We start from the raw sequence: 17,182 nt of genomic DNA on the forward strand, positions 1-17,182 counted from the left end.
GGATGTTGCTTTGAACATCAAACACTTTCAGATTGAACTAATCTAAACTTTCATTTAATTAAACTTTTCACTATTTGATATTGACTTATATAACACTTGTTATGATATTGTAATTATTATGTTTATTTATGTTGGCCTAATTTGTGTTGTATGGCCTGATAGTTGTTTACCAAATAATCTTATAACTGTGCAGTTTAGAAATCACTGGAACAATCACAGAATGATTGGAACTTTCTAGAATGATCCTTATAAAAGATGCGTAATTTAAACGTCTACGTTATTCCAGAAACTTCCGTTGTAACTTTCCAGGATTTTCCACAATGTTCCATTATAGAGTGTTCTAGAATTTTCCATGACAACACTATATATACAGACACTAAAGTTAAACTCTCATAATTAAACTTGGACTTAGACATTGATAGACATTAGTATTCACGGCATTTGGATTGACACTTTTATTCTACAAACAACATCATACTGGATTGTGACCTTAGTAGTGAACATAATATTCAGATTGGATTCCGAAAGATTTCCGGATACAGATAAAGATAAAAGAGTGGACTCATATTTTGACAGTTAAGTTATCAGTAATATTTTTAAATACTTCTTGTAAACTTTTGTATAATAAATATTGTTAAATTTTAGTATTGATTTGTGTCTTTTGTTGGCTACAATTTAAAGGCGATTTCTGGCCGTAACAGAAATTGGGGGCTCGTCCTGGGATCTTAAAAAAATATTTTATTCAAAATTTGTTTAGTATTTGTATTATAACTAGCCAACAAAATTCTACAAAATGGCATTTGATGCTGGTAAATTTTTGAAAACGCCAGATCTGGAGAGTTTTGATAATTTAAAGAAAGAGGAATTAGTGTTGCTTGCTAAAGAACTGAAATTAGTTTTTAAAGTATCTATGAGAAAACAAATTATAAAAAATTTGGTTATAGACAAATTAGTTGACGCAGAAATTTTAGGTGAAGAGGCTCTTGAACTTAAGGTCGAAAATATTGACGCCTTTAAATTAAAACAGCTTGAATTAGAACATGAACTCAAACTAAAAGAACTGGAAATGAATTTGAAGGAGATGGAGAAAAGAAAAGAAGATGAATTTAAATTAAAACAGGCAGAACTGGAAATGAAGGAAAGGTTAGAAATGGAGAAAAAAGAAAAAGAAGATGAATTTAAATTAAAAGAACATGAAATGAGAGAAAGGCTAGAGATGGAAAAACTGAAAATTGAAATGGTCAAAGAAGAAAGCAACACTAAAGTCCAGTCGAAATCAGATTATTTTGATGCAGCAAAAAATATACGTTTGGTTCCGAAATTTTGTGAAAAAACAGTTGATAAATATTTTCCACAGTTTGAGAAAATTGCTAATAATTTGAAATGGCCAATGCCGTATTGGACTACGATGCTGCAAAGTGTTTTTGAGGGTAAGGCAGCTGAAATATACTCCGCACTTCCATCAGAAAAAAGTTCTGATTATGACACTGTGAAACAGGAAATTTTGAAAGCCTATGAGCTAGTACCAGAAGCATATAGACAGAAATTTAGATCTTATAAAAAGTTTGATTCGCAAACCTATGTGGAATTTGCTCGGGAAAAAGAAGATCTATTTGATAAATGACTTACTTCAAAGAAAACAAAAAAAATTTTGATCAACTAAGACAATTGATGTTATTAGAAGAGTTTAAACAATGTGTTCATTCAGAATTAAAAACACATTTAGACGACAAAACTGTTGAGTCAATACATGATGCAGCTGTAATTTCAGATAATTATACTCTTTCACATAAAAGAAGTTTCAAGAGTCAAAATGTTAATACTTCCAGTGGAAATTACAAAAATCAAAGCACTGAACGTACTGATAGTAAGCCTGTTCCACAGAATAAGAGTCAGTCCAGTTATAATATGTCTAGTCCAAAATTTGATACTTTTGAGAAGAAGTCACTGACTTGTGCTTATTGTAAGAAGATTAGTCACCTGATGGCTGATTGTTTTAGACTCCAGAAGAAGAATGAACGAGATAATAAGCCGAAGACCAGTGCTTGTACGACACCTTATATTACCAGTACATTGGAATGTCCTGCGAGTCAGGCTTTTAAGTCCAGTTTTTGTGATTATATGGAGGAATATAAACCCTTTATGTCTGATGGGTTTGTTGCTATTGTTGATGATACCACTCTTCAGCCTATTAAAATTTTACGGGACACTGGAGCTTCTCAGTCTTTATTGTTAGAAGGTGTGTTGCCTTTGTCCGAGAAGACTTCTGTTGGTGCCTCCGTTTTGTTACAAGGTGTAGAGTTGGGTTGTATAGATGTTCCTCTCCATCGTATTTATCTGAAGTCAGATTTAATAACTGGACCAGTTGTTGTAGGTGTTCGTCCTAATCTCCCTGTTGAGGGTGTTACCTTATTGCTAGGAAATGATCTAGCTAGGAACAAAGTGGTTGCTGAACCAATTGTTACCAGTGAACCGGTGGTGGATGTTAAATCACCTGAAGATGATGCTGAATTATATCCAGCTTGTGTTGTTACTAGGGCGATGGCTAGAAAACAACAAGATGAGAATTTGCAAACAGACAAGTTTGATTACATGGACCTTTCTGACACTTTCATAGCTGACATTGAAGGTCCTGGTAACTCAGAAAAGGCAATTATAAAACCACCTAGTGTTAACAAAAATGTTATTATGCCATGGCCAGATGTAAACAGCCATTCATTAGACCGAAAGAATTTATCTGAAGAACAACATAAAGACCCTGAGGTTCTTCAGCTCAGCCAGAGAGCTCAACCACAGGAGGAAGCAGACAAAGTGGCCGAATGCTATTACCATCAGGACGGCATTTTAATGAGGAAGTGGAGGCCTCCTGATGCTATCCCCAGAGGAAGAATGGAGAGTGGTGTACCAAGTGGTGGTGCCTAAAGTTTATAGACAAGAAATTATTGGTCTTGCCCATGACACCCCCTTGGCTGGACACTTAGGTATAAGGAAGACTTGCCTTAAGATCTTGCAGCATTTTTACTGGCCTAAACTTAGAAATGATGTTGCAGAATACTGCAAATCATGTCATACATGCCAGGTTGTTGGTAAACCTAACCAGAAAATACCACCAGCACCACTTCTGCCTATTCCAGCCTTTGACGAACCTTTCAGCAGAGTTCTAATTGACTGTGTTGGACCTTTACCAAAGACCAAGACTGGAAATGCATATTTATTGACAATCATGTGTACATCTACCCGCTTTCCTGAAGCTATTCCGCTCAGAAATATCAAGACACCTACTATTGTCAAAGCACTTATTAAATTTTTCACATTAGTAGGACTTCCTAAGTCTATACAGTCCGACCAATGATCAAATTTCATGTCAGGTTTATTTCAGCAAGTCGTGTACCAGTTAGGGATTGCTCAGTATAGATCAAGTGCGTACCATCCAGAATTTCAAGGTGCCTTAGAACGTTTTCATCAAACATTGAAGAACATGATTAGAACTTTTTGTCTTCAATTTGACAGAGACTGGGATGATGGAGTTCACTTTCTACTTTTTGCAGTCCGAGAGGCTGTTCAAGAATCCCTTGGATTTAGTCCCTTTGAGTTGGTATTTGGCCATACTGTAAGGGGACCGTTAAAATTGATTAAGGAAAAGTGGCTTACTGAACATACTGACTTGAATCTTTTAGACTATGTATCTAGATTTAAAGAAAAATTGTATACTGCTTGTCAAATTGCTCAGAAAAACTTAAAAAATGTACAGAACAAGATGAAAATATGGTATGATAAAGATGCCCGGGACAGAGTTTTTGAGCCTGGTGATAAGGTACTTGTATTTCTGCCTGTCCCTGGACATCCTTTACAGGCTAAATATTGTGGTCCTTATACAATAGAGAGTAAAATTAATGATTTGAATTATATTGTAAAAACTCCAGGTCGGCGCAAACAAAATAGAGTGTGTCATATTAATATGTTAAAACCATATTTTGAGCGTACTAATGTACTATGTGATAGTAAACCAGTTGCCACTTTAGGCATGGTTAAATTTGAGAACAATCATGACAAACCAGATGTAATTGAACCAACTTTTAGTTGTAAAACTATGGAAGAGACAGTTAGATTGAAAAATTCAGAAATTTTGTCAAATTTAGATTCAAAACTTGCACATCTGTCTTTTGATCGTAGAGAAGAAATAAAAACTTTGGTATTTTCTTTTAAAAATCTTTTTCCAGATGTGCCAAACAAAACCACTGCTGTTTGTCATGATGTTGATGTAGGAGATGCTTCTCCAATTAAGCAACATCCTTACAGGCTCAATCCACTCAAACTTGAAGTTATGAGAAAAGAAATTAAATATATGCTTGACAATGATATTATAGAGCCGAGTAACAGTGAATCGAGCTCTCCTTGTCTCCTTGTGCCAAAACCAGATAAAACTTTTCGTTTCGTGACTGATTTCAGAAAAGTAAATTCAGTCTCAAAATCTGATTCCTATCCGATTCCAAGGATAGACGATTGTATTGACAATATTGGTCAAGCAAAATTTGTGAGCAAATTTGATTTATTGAAAGGTTATTGGCAAGTTCCATTGACACAGAGAGCTCGTGAAATATCAGCTTTTGTTACACCAGATGGCTTACTTCAATATACTGTAATGCCATTTGGCATGAAAAGTGCTCCAGCTACATTTCAAAGAATGATCAATAATGTTATAAAAGATTTAGACTGTTGTTATGCTTATATTGATGATCTTATTGTATGTAGTGATAGCTGGGAACAGCATTTAACACATTTATATGATACTTTTGATAGATTGTCAAAATCAAATTTGACTGTTAATCTTGGTAAAAGTGAATTTTGTCAGGCCACTGTTGATTATTTAGGGCATACAGTTGGCCAAGGTCAAGTAAAACCTATTATGGCTAAAGTGGAAGCTATTTCCAAATTCCCACCTCCTACAAATAGAAAACAACTTATGAGATATTTAGGCATGATTGGATTTTACAGAAAATTTTGTTCAAATTTTGCTACTGTTGTTCAACCATTGACTCATCTTTTACGGAAAGATTCTAAATTTATCTGGAGTGGAAATTGTCAAGAAGCTTTTGAAAATAGCAAATCACTTTTAATTAATAGTCCAGTTCTGATTACTCCAGACTTTGAAAAACAATTTAAACTTGCCGTTGATGCAAGCGATGTAGGAATAGGAGCTGTTTTATATCAAGAGGCAGATGATAATGTTGAAAAACCTATATCATATTTTTCTAAGAAATTAGATAAACATCAGAAAAATTATTCAACTATTGAAAAAGAGTGTTTTGCAATGTTGTCAGCACTTCAACATTTTTGATGTATATTTGAATCCCACTGTATATCCTATTCTTGTTTATACTGATCATAATCCTCTCACCTTCATGCATAAAATGAGAAACAAGAATCAGAGGTTGACTAGGTGGAGTTTATTCTTACAGGAATATGATGTAATTGTAAAACATATTAAGGGTAAAGATAATGTAATAGCTGATGCTTTATCTAGAGCTTATTAAATCACTTTGTATATATTATGTATTTTTGTTCATATTATTCATGATAAGTTTTTGTTACACTAAAACTTCTTTTAAGGGGGGAGGTGTTATGATATTGTATTTTATGTTTATTTATGTTGGCCTAATTTGTGTTGTATGGCCTGATAGTTGTTTACCAAATAATCTTATAACTGTGCAGTTTAGGAATCAGTGGAACAATCACAGAATGATTGGAACTTTCTAGAATGATCCTTATAAAAGATGCGTAATTTAAACGTCTACGTTATTCCAGAAACTTCCGTTGTAACTTTCCAGGATTTTCCACAATGTTCCATTATAGAGTGTTCTAGAATTTTCCATGACAAAACTATATATACAGACACTAAAGTTAAACTCTCATAATTAAACTTGGACTTAGACATTGATAGACATTAGTATTCACGGCATTTGGATTGACACTTTTATTCTACAAACAACATCATACTGGATTGTGACCTTAGTAGTGAACATAATATTCAGATTGGATTCCGAAAGATTTCCGGATACAGATAAAGATAAAAGAGTGGACTCATATTTTGACAGTTAAGTTATCAGTAATATTTGTAAAATACTTCTTGTAAACTTTTGTATAATAAATATTGTTAAATTTTAGTATAGATTGTGTCTTTTGTTGGCTACAATTTAAAGGCGATTTCTGGCCGTAACACACTTGTAACATCAATAAGATGTATTGCTCACTACATTTTCTTCATTAAATAATGCACTAACTAATTGCACAGCTTTGTACTGATATTCCACTTTCGATAAATCAAATACCAACTTCCGGTATATCTAACACCAACTTTCTGCTACATAAAATTGAGAATGGAAATGGGGAATGTGTCAAAGAGACAACAACCCGACCAAATAAAAAACAACAGCAGAGGGTCACCAACAGGTCTTCAATGCAGCGAGAAATTCCCGCACCCGGAGGCGTCCCTCAGCTGGCCCCCAAACAAATATATACCAGTCCAGTGACAATGAACGCCATACCAATTTCCAAATTGTACACAAGAAACTAAAATTAAAATAATACAAGACTAACAAAGGCCAGAGGCTCCTGACTTGGGACAGGCGCAAAATGCGGCGGGGTTAAACATGTTTGTGAGATCTCAACCCTCCCCTATACCTCTAACCAATGTAGTAAAGTAAACGCATAACAATACGCACATTAAAATTCAGTTCAAGAGAAATCCGAGTCTGATGTCAGAAGATGTAACCAAAGAAAATAAACAAAATGACAATAATACATAAATGACAACAGACTACTAGCAGTTAACTGACATGCCAGCTCCAGACTTCAATTAAACTGACTGAAAGATTATGATTTCATCATATGAACATCAGGCACAATCCTTCCCGTTAGGGGTTTAGTATCATACCATCATAACATATATGAGAAGAACATAACTATTACATTTATACTGGCCGTTGTATGGTCCGTTAATCAAAACCTCACAAATGGTATTGGTAAGATCTGTGTCAATGAATAGGACGTACGTTATCTGACCATTTAAATGCTACAGCTCCAAAACTGAGCATAATGCTGCATGGACAAACTCCTAAACAAATTCAATATATTGTCCTGTGAAACTACATGTCCTGAATTGACAATTTTGAGATATCACCAATTATAATTAAACTGCAGCAGACTAAACGTCTGTTCACTTCAAAATATGCTCTGCCAAACCTCTTTACATGTATAACAAACCATGTGCTACCTGTCACGTGATTTACCTGCCTCATAAATTAATGCGTGGGATGTCACTCAGGGTGTAATTCATACATACCTTTATAGCCAATGAATATAAGATAGCCAGCTGCATTTTATAAATATCAATTTATGAATAATAAACAAATAATTCATAAAAAGAAAAATCACAAAATGAAGTTCGTCACACATTATAGAAGATAGATCACATTGCAATCAGTTCGATAGATATATAATCAACACCCACTACCTCAGTAGAAAGATCAAAATCATGACAATATAAGAAATACTAACACTTATAAGATTCCTGATTTCGGATTTTATTTGATTTTTGGTGTTTTAACGCCACTTTTAAGCACTGTATTTAGACTATTTCAGTTGTTATTGGTGGAGAAGTAACTATACAGTGTATTGAAATATTAATTCAATTGTCAAAAGATTAAAGTGTGTCGTGTTTTATTTAGAAATATACATCAAAGGTTAAAAAACTATTTCCCATACGAAAATTAAATTAATATGATAACAATTTAAATACCTTTGTTACAAAAAAAATAGCAAAATGCATAAATACTCTTTTTTATTCAATCTTCCATCCAACATGTTAAAAATCATCCGAAAGTAAACAAAATCAATAAAGGGATACGTTATTACTAACAGAAGGTGGCTTAGATTAATAGACATGTACTTTTTTCAAAACCATAAGTATTACGGGTGTCAAAATCATAGTAAATGAACAGAAAAATATTAAAACTATATAATTTGTTAGATAAATATATACCAAAGCCTAATCTGACTAATTAAAAAAAAACGTTGAACTGCAAATCTGGACCTTTTTGTTACTGTCAATGCAAAACAGCTATAATTGTCCTTTTTCAGTTTCATTTCAGTTTCAAATGGGAAACCCTATACTAAAATCTACGACTAAATAATGGTTCGTACCATGAACAAAAAATAGTCCCTTTAGTCGTAACCGTAGAATGATACAAAATTAAATATTTATTTTGAAAGTTTAACAAAAAACGGGATATCGAATCATAATTGTTTATGTTGAAGTTGTGAATAAAGCCTGTAAATTTTGATGGTATTCTGGTGAACTAATTGATATAAATGATCCTTTGGTTAAACGTATTCTTTTAAGGTAGCACAATACGAAGACTTTTTCACTCCCAATCAGACAACTTTAAACTGATGTAATTCATTTCATCCTTCTTTATATTTTATAAATGAGGTACCAAAAGAAAGAAGAAAGATTAATCTTTCAAGTTGTGATAATTTCATTATGACATAATTATTACATAATTATTTATTATGTAATTAGTTGCTATATTGTGATGTCCACACTTGAATGAATTTAGAGTCTTTGTTCTTCATAGCATCCAAAATATTTTATAGATTCTTTTTCAACACAGCCTGACCTCCAAAACCGTGTCTCAGATTTCCAAAAACATCTATAGAACAAATTTTATACCCAATTAAATTAAGTGGTCTCTTATGAATTGATGTATCAAACATCATTGAAGATTTAAGAGAGAATGAAATACAATAGGAAAAATCTGAGACATAGTTTGGGAGGTCAAACTGTGTTGTGCAAGAATCAATAAAATAGTCTGGGATGCTATGAATAACAAAGAAGCTAAATTCATTCAAGTATCACAATTTGAAAGATTAATCCTTCTTCTTTCTTTTCGTACCTCATTTATGAAATTTTACGAAATTTGAGTGGAATTACACTTCCAGATGTATTTCTTCATGTTTCATGCCTCAAATAGCAAGTAGGGGGATGAAGTTACACCGTAAAACAATTTGGGTCAGTAATTTTAAAGTAAAGTAGTGATTTAGTCCAGCTGAAAAAAGGTTAATAAAAATTACATGTAGCACTTCGGAAGCAGTCTAAAGATTTCAAGACCCCCTTAACATAGAATTGTCCATATTTTGAGTTTGAGTCGATGAAGTTTTCTATAATTTTGATTTGATTTGTCCCAAAAGTAGTACAACACACTGTAGAAATATCATTGAAAATTGAAGGTGGAATTTTTTTTAATTTTCATTTACTGAAAAATTAACAGGATTTTACCCTTTTCACAAGCGATTTTTTTAAAAGTTGTGCGTATTTGTGGAAAAGTTGTTCGATTTGGTGTGGGGTAATTTGCCAATGGGGCGATTTATCCTGCTTCCTATAGGATACGAAAAAAGTGAAAATTTATAGTAATACCAAACACTTATCAAAGCTGGGATATAGACCAGATAAACCATTGGTTACCATTTAATAAAAATAAAACATAACAATTAGTATCAAGAAAGTACGATGTGAAAGTACTCGAAGATACTGACAGTAAGCACTAAAGCCAAAAACAATGCATGTATATGTTACAGACATTTTCTAAATTTAGAATTTTGTAAAATGACTGAATTTCAGGCAGTTTATAAAATGCCTAACCATGACAGGCATTATACAAAATGACTAAAAATACCAAGTCATTTTGTAAAATGACTGAAATTTGGAAACCAAATTGAACAAATTTAGTTTCCGGCAATTTGTAGAAGAAGGATATCATTGAAATGCTTAGGGCAAAAGTGGATTAAAACACAAAATCATGGCAGAAAGAGAAATTGTTCTATCCATACAAAAAAATTTACAAACGAATTTGTTAGAATATCTAGATTCAAAACAGTGTAAAAGTGAAACATATGCAACAACTTGACAGAGTACAGAGAAAAGCACTTATCCTATGCATGGATATGCCTACAACATCTGACAGAGAAGCACTAGAAGAAGAATCTGGAGTTATGTCAATAAACTTTAGGCTAGAAAAAATAGCCTCAAAGAGATAGCAAAGATTAAATCCAAATCTGCACAGGAACCCATCAAACACTTGAAACAGCGACTTGTGAGGTACTCAGAACATGAGAAGTATGACATGTGTATCTTCGACTGTTTAAAGGAATTTAATCAAATCAATTCCTGATCATAGACAGTATCTATTAACCCGCGCTTACGGCAATATAACTGTTTAGCATGACAGGGCCGACTCTAATAGACGTATTTCACAGTGAAAAGTAAACATGGATTCAGATAAACCCCTTAAGATATTTGTATGCTGACAAATTTAGACGAAGTAAATATCGTCAAGAGCAGGATATTGAAGTTGTTGGGAACACCAAAATGAGTTAAAAAAAAATGTTTGCGCGACGAAATCCATGCTACAAACCAATGTAGGTAGATGTTACTGATATAATTGTTTACGGTAAACGAAAGAAATATTTCCAATGTTGGATAACTATTGTTGGTTATGACTATATTATTGACAACATAAGTGCTGGTATTAAGATACCATTTTATTCTAATTTTCCGTCTACGTATTTATATAACAAAGCCTAATACGTACTGCTATTTATTTGTATTGTAGTCCTGTTTTATCATGTTGTCATTTTAATGTTATCTTTAACAATGCCATCAAAGTGCGAGGTTTGGCATGCCACAAAACCAGGTTCAACAAACCATTTTTTTTGTTTAAAAATGTCCTGTACCAAGTCAGGAAAATGGCCATTGTTATATCATAGTTCATGTCTGCGTGTGTAACATTTTTACGTTGTTTTTCCGTATCGTTTGTTTTCTCCTATTTTTGAGTGTGAATTCACATTACTATAAGACGTGTCACGGTACTTTTCTATCCCAAATTCATGTATTTGGTTTTGATATTATATTGGTTATTCTCATCGAATTTTGTCTAATGCTTAGTCCGTTGCTGTGTGTGTTACATTTTAGTGTTGTGTCGTTGTTCTCCTCTAACATTAAAGCGTTTCCCTCAGTTTTAGTTTGTTACCTCGATTTTGTTTTTTGTCAATAGATTTATGAGTTTTTAACAGCGGTATACTACTGTTGCCTTTATTTATATATCAATTGATCAGTATTAAATGGTTCCGATTTTGTACAATCAGCAATATAGGATTTATTTCAAAGGAGTTTAGTAGTTCAGTGTGACCAGCGACTTCTTTGTTGTTAGTCATCTTACTGTACCAGTTCGATTATAATAAAAGGATGATACCTGATTTGAGAGCGGTTCATAAACATTTATGGAAACAGAGCGATAAATTTTAGGATATGAGTACTACTTAACAGCATATTACATTGCATTATTCTATGTTTAAGTTTGATGTTATCATGCTTATCACCATGTTGATATTTTTTTCGAAAATACTAAGGATTTTTTTATCCCAGGAAAAGATTACCTTAGCCGTATTTAGCACAAAATTTTGGAACTTTAGGTCCTCAATGCTCTCCAACTGACTATAAGGTATAAATTAGTGCTATCTAAATCTGAGCTATTTTAAATATTGAAGTTTTAGATGAAAAATAATTCAAGCTGCCATACATTTGTGTGCCTCTCTAATTCCTGAACTTTGTTATTGGGTGTGTTCTGTCTATATATGTTTTTGTCCATATAGGTGATGTGTGGTGCTGATGGTAGATATTTGATTTAATTTATTTTATTGATAATTAGGAAACACATTGATTTTCAAGAATAAAACTTTCGCACGGAAAACTCTACATGAATCCGTTTTGGACCGACACATGCATACAAAGATGTTTCGTACACTGATAAACAAAAGTAGCACATATGCGATTCCATATTGTGCATTACACTCATTTATCACCTTAACAATGTTAGAACGATAAATAATCATTACTTTTAAACTTTTAAAATTTTTATTTATACATTTCCTCTGTATATTTATTATTGGGCCAATCCCCTCCTCCCAAAAACTGCGCTTTTGAAAACAAAACCAAATATTCAGTTACCTCATAGACGTATATACCCATAGACGAAGCTCAATATTGACAACTGCGAGTATGGTCTTGAGAAAAAGATGCTAGTCCGTCGGAAGTGGACGATAAATGACTGACCCTTGTTAACAGAGAACCATATATCTTGCATGTAAAAGACACCCTTGTAGATTTGAAAAAAGAGGAGGCTAATCTTGCTATAAGGCTGCACTTGCACCCGCAAAGTGGAAAGGGATTAATATAAGTTGCAAAACTTGTTTCCAAATCCACTATAAATAAATAGGTTTAAACTATTACGGACTTTAAAGATTCTTTGTGCGTTAAGATGGCTTTCACACTTTTCTGAAAATTGCAGGAACCAGTTGTTCATTAAAATGTCGAATAAGAATCTAGATAATAGCAAATTGACAATTGAAAGCTACTTAGCAATCGAATATGTTAGAAATCCGGAAAAATAAATAAAAATGTATATTTTGGAATCACTTGGTTGTGAAAAAAATAATGTATACACATCTGAGTTTAAAGTTAAACAAATTATTCTCGAAAGAAATGTATAAATGCGGATATCTTTCCGTTTTTGCAAGCACTATTGTTTTCATTAAATTAAAATATTAAAGTTTTATATTTTAGCACAATGTAACTTAATTTTAACAATGAATGTAAAGCTATATGAAAATAGGACGAATATGGGTTTGTACACATATGGTTACATGATATACATATATGGTTTTTTACTAATATTGCTTTTTATACTGAAACACTATATGCATAAAGCTACTTGGCACAGGCACGAAGAATAGAATACTCAATACGGCATCTGTTGCGGCTCCTTTCTTTCACTTAACATTGGTTTTAAAGTTTTCAATTCAAAACGCTTTCTTAATGTTAACTTCTTGATGTAAAACATTTGTGATTAAAAATGTTAAATATTTGCTAAACATTGATAATAGGTTGTAGAAATAATGCATTTCTAATTTACTTTCAATTTCAAATTTAACTTCAGCATTCGGCTTCTACGTGGTATTCATAATTTCGTTTGGTTTTTCCAGTTTTTATGGACTTTCTCTATTTCAATTAGGCTTGAAGTTTTGGTATTTTTGCTTCACTTTAATATCTTAACAAATTGTTTTAGTGGTTGATGGTTATTTATTTCTCAAAGTCTAGTGGTATTTATTTGTGTTGATAATTGTTTGTAGACTGGCTACACGATAGACCGAAACATGAAATAGTCTTGGTACATAAGTATTATTTGTGTTGGTTATATTTTAATATTTTAAAACAAATGTCTTGACTGGAACGCGGATTTTCGATGTAAAGGTATACAAGTACCATTGCTTCATTTAAAAATGAAAAACTGCACTAAAAATAATACTCAAGGTATAATAATTTAAAAGAAAATGTTTCAAAAATCACCTGATAGTTTATTTCTAAGAAAGATAAAAAGTTTTTATTTCAAAACATATTTTTGCAAAAAGTGCAAATAATGAAAGCACTACATACTTTTTGACAATATTAACTACCATATTAAAGATATATTATTTTTTACCAAAAATGCCAATAGATTATTCATCAAACATATATAGTAAACATATTTTTCGTTTGAAACGACGAGATGAAACACATAAAGATTGAAACATTGACACAAGGCATTTGTATTTCGAAAGAAATCAACGAATTCTAAAATCATTGCACGTAAAAAACATTGGTAATTGAAAGTTTGTTGTCTATACAAATTTCTTTTTTGAATTATAACAATGAGTTATCTTCTTTTCCATTTCTGTTTGGACAAAAATTGGTAACTCTCAATGCACGATTTGACAAGAAGCGTCTAAGAAAGACAACTAAACTTTGTTACTAGATTTTAATACAATGATGAGTTTCATAATATTATTGGTATTTCCTATTTGCCTTGACTGCTATGACTAACTGAAATGGATAAAAAAGAATCCAAAACAAAATGAAAGATGAACAACAAACCTAATTAATATTAAACCCAGATAGATCGGTAATAAGAAAACACCATATTGAATGAATTTGTCTGTGAATGGATGGTTGAAATCTTTTGATTCGTGGCTTTCTTTTTTTACTACTAAAATTAGTATCGATGTTTTTCATTTTGATTTTATTAGAACTTTTGACATGTTGTTTTTTTTTTGTGTTTTATATTGTATACGAAGATTGAAATAGTTAAATTGTTGAAATATGGTTTTAAAATTCCGATGTATTTCTTCTTGTTTCGTCTTGAAAAGTTAATCGTTTAAGTTCGCATTAACCATGCTTATTAGGACAAAAATATGATATATATGATCCTATATTTGAACTTCTCAGCTGCATTTAAACAAATTAGATTTCAATGTAGTATTCCACAAGAAGATGTGTGACACTAACTGGACATATGCTTTTTAATCCTTTAAATCATTATTTTTTTCGAATTATTCTAAATGTAGTAGCGAATTCGAAGTAGATATCATTTTAAAGGCTTTAATATGACTAGTCCGTGTGTTGAGCAAGTCACATCCACAAAAACAAAGCGATTCTCGAAATCTGATTGTGACCTTATTGGATAATAATTGATAATTATTGATATTAAGAAAATCTATAGCAAATGCAGTATCTAACGATAGTTTTCTCTTCGATACATGTCGTTCAATATGACATGATGTAGGACAAGAGAGAAACCCAACAACATAAGACATATAACAAAAGAAGTATATAGCATGTGTAGTTAACATATTGTCTTATTAATGTAGCACAATACAAAGATTTTTTCACTCCCAATCAGACAACTGTAAACTGATGTAATTCAATTCATCCTTCTTTATATTTTATAAATGAGGTACTAAAATAAAGAAGAAAGATTAATCTTTCAAATTGTGATAATTTCATTATGACATAATTATTACATAATGATTTGTTATGTAATTAGTTGCTATATTGTGATGTCCATACTTGAATGAATTTAGCTTCTTTGTTATTCATAGCATCCCAAAAATTTTTATAGATTCTTGCACAACACAGTTTGTCATCTAATATGTTATTCTAGATGATTGTATAGCAATTACATATCGCAATGAGCTAGGAAACATTAACTGATGTAATATTGTGTTCTTTAGAATGACAAAATCCATTGCTATTTTATCTTGAAATTTAATCAAGAATTTTCTTGCTTTTATAAGCGAAGTGATGAGCATGAATTATTTAGAAAATGTTATTATTTTCACAACAAAGATTAATCATAAAGAGTTCAATGTTGTATAACAATTTTCATGCCGAAGTGGGAGTTACATTATAGGTGCACATTTATTGTTTTGTTTTAAATGTACCAGACATCCTAAAGAGCTATGTCAACAAAACAAATTACCATTATAGTTTTTGGATGTTTTTGTTTTGTTTAACGATTGTTACTTTGCAGTTTCCATACAAGAACGACAAAGTGTAATTACAACATCAGTCTTAAAAAGTATCAGTTTCCCCAGACCATCAATAAACACAATTGTAGAGCATTGATAAGTTTTATCATTTAGATAATGGTATAGCTATATCAGAGGGTAATAAGCTATAAAATATTTACTACATCTAATGCATTGTTCGGTACAATTACAATTTTCGCTGCTATTTAATTAGAAAAGATATAATCCAAGTTTTAATTGCTTTTGAAGGTAGGCCAATTGAGCAACACGAATTAATTAACAACAAACAACTATTATATATGTTTTGCACGTTTTATTTATGCAATATATCGTATGATCAAATTTTATCGAATCAAAAATGAACCGACGCGCACACTTAATATTCTTAAATTGGCTTTTATAAAAAAGGAACAGTTGCAATTAGTAGCGGCATACATATGAAAACATGCTTTACTTTATAACTGCATTAGTTAGTATAATTTTCACACAATTTTCTGCATGTTTTAGTTTAAAATCGCAAATGTTCCATATAGAAACGGAAAACCGATTAGTTGGGCCGTCAATAAAAACAATAAAAGTCAGTTCCAGAATCGAATGCGCTATGATTTGCTCAAATGATAACTGCTGCTCTAGTTCTTATGACACAATTTTAGAACATTGTTCATTATTCCGTGAATGCTGTCCTTCCAATGAATTTTCAAAGGAATCACAAACATTGACGAAGATTTCAGGTAAGGCTAATTTTTTTCATTTCTTTTTTTTTGTTGTTAATTTGTGTATAGTGAATATAATTTTCATACATTTGCCACATCAAAAATTGATACTTAGTATTTAGTAAAAGTAATAAATTTAAATTAATACATTATGCAAACTTTTGAATTAAAGGTTTTAGACATGCATACAACATTTTTTCACAGAACATCTATGAACCTTGATTAAGTATAGCCGTGTTACTCGAAGACTTATACCATAGGTAGCTTGATATTTTCTCTTTGTTTTGCATATATCTATTGTTTGATATGATTATGATTATTATATCGGTGTCGCCAATAATTAGTAAAATGTTATGCCCATGGAGGTATATCATCCTTAACGTACCTTCAAGTGCATAATGAACCGTTTTGTTCAGACCGAACATTTCATGTAGACGGACAAAAAAGTTAACGAGGCGTTTGCTCGCGTGCACTTCATAAAAACGCCGCGTTCATTGTGAAATTTCAGTAGATATAAAAGTAAATGGGAGTTTCTTTTCGCGTTGACACCTCTTCTAACTTTGTAAAGGGTAAACTGGCGTTTACTTTCGAGATTACTTCCGCGTTAACGTGAAAAATAGGCACGTCCAACTGTGACATGACTTATTTCATTTGTACTTTATAGTGAAAGTATGAAATGTTTTTTTCTAGGAATAGTATACTGTTAGTATATTATGTCGGTTTATTGAATTTGTCAAGTTAACTGAAGAATCTGGCAACATCATTACTGAAATTAGAGATGAGTTAAAACGATCAGAAGATGTTCAAGTTTACAGAAAGGGTTTCCATTGCATGTTGACGACTTTTGAAACGCAATATAGAAAAATCTGCTACTTAAGATGGTACCCAACACTTTCACTAAAATAAATTTGGCTCGTTTAATTTTTATAAAATTTTGTCAAAGTCTTTACTTTGAACACTTAAACAAAAATATAAAAAAATTAAAAATTTTGAACCCAAGTTTTGTCAGA

At 31.8% G+C, this 17,182-nt stretch overlaps 1 protein-coding gene across 1 annotated transcript in view; it reads left to right on the forward strand.

Annotated features, from left to right (window-relative positions):
- LOC143059016 (microfibril-associated glycoprotein 4-like) overlaps positions 1-17,182 on the forward strand; it is a 55,663-nt gene that overhangs the window by 20,418 nt on the left and 18,063 nt on the right. The window lies entirely within an intron of this gene.

The sequence above is a fragment of the Mytilus galloprovincialis genome, chromosome 14, assembly GCF_965363235.1.
Source record: "Mytilus galloprovincialis chromosome 14, xbMytGall1.hap1.1, whole genome shotgun sequence".
Taxonomy (NCBI): Eukaryota; Metazoa; Mollusca; class Bivalvia; order Mytilida; family Mytilidae; genus Mytilus; species Mytilus galloprovincialis.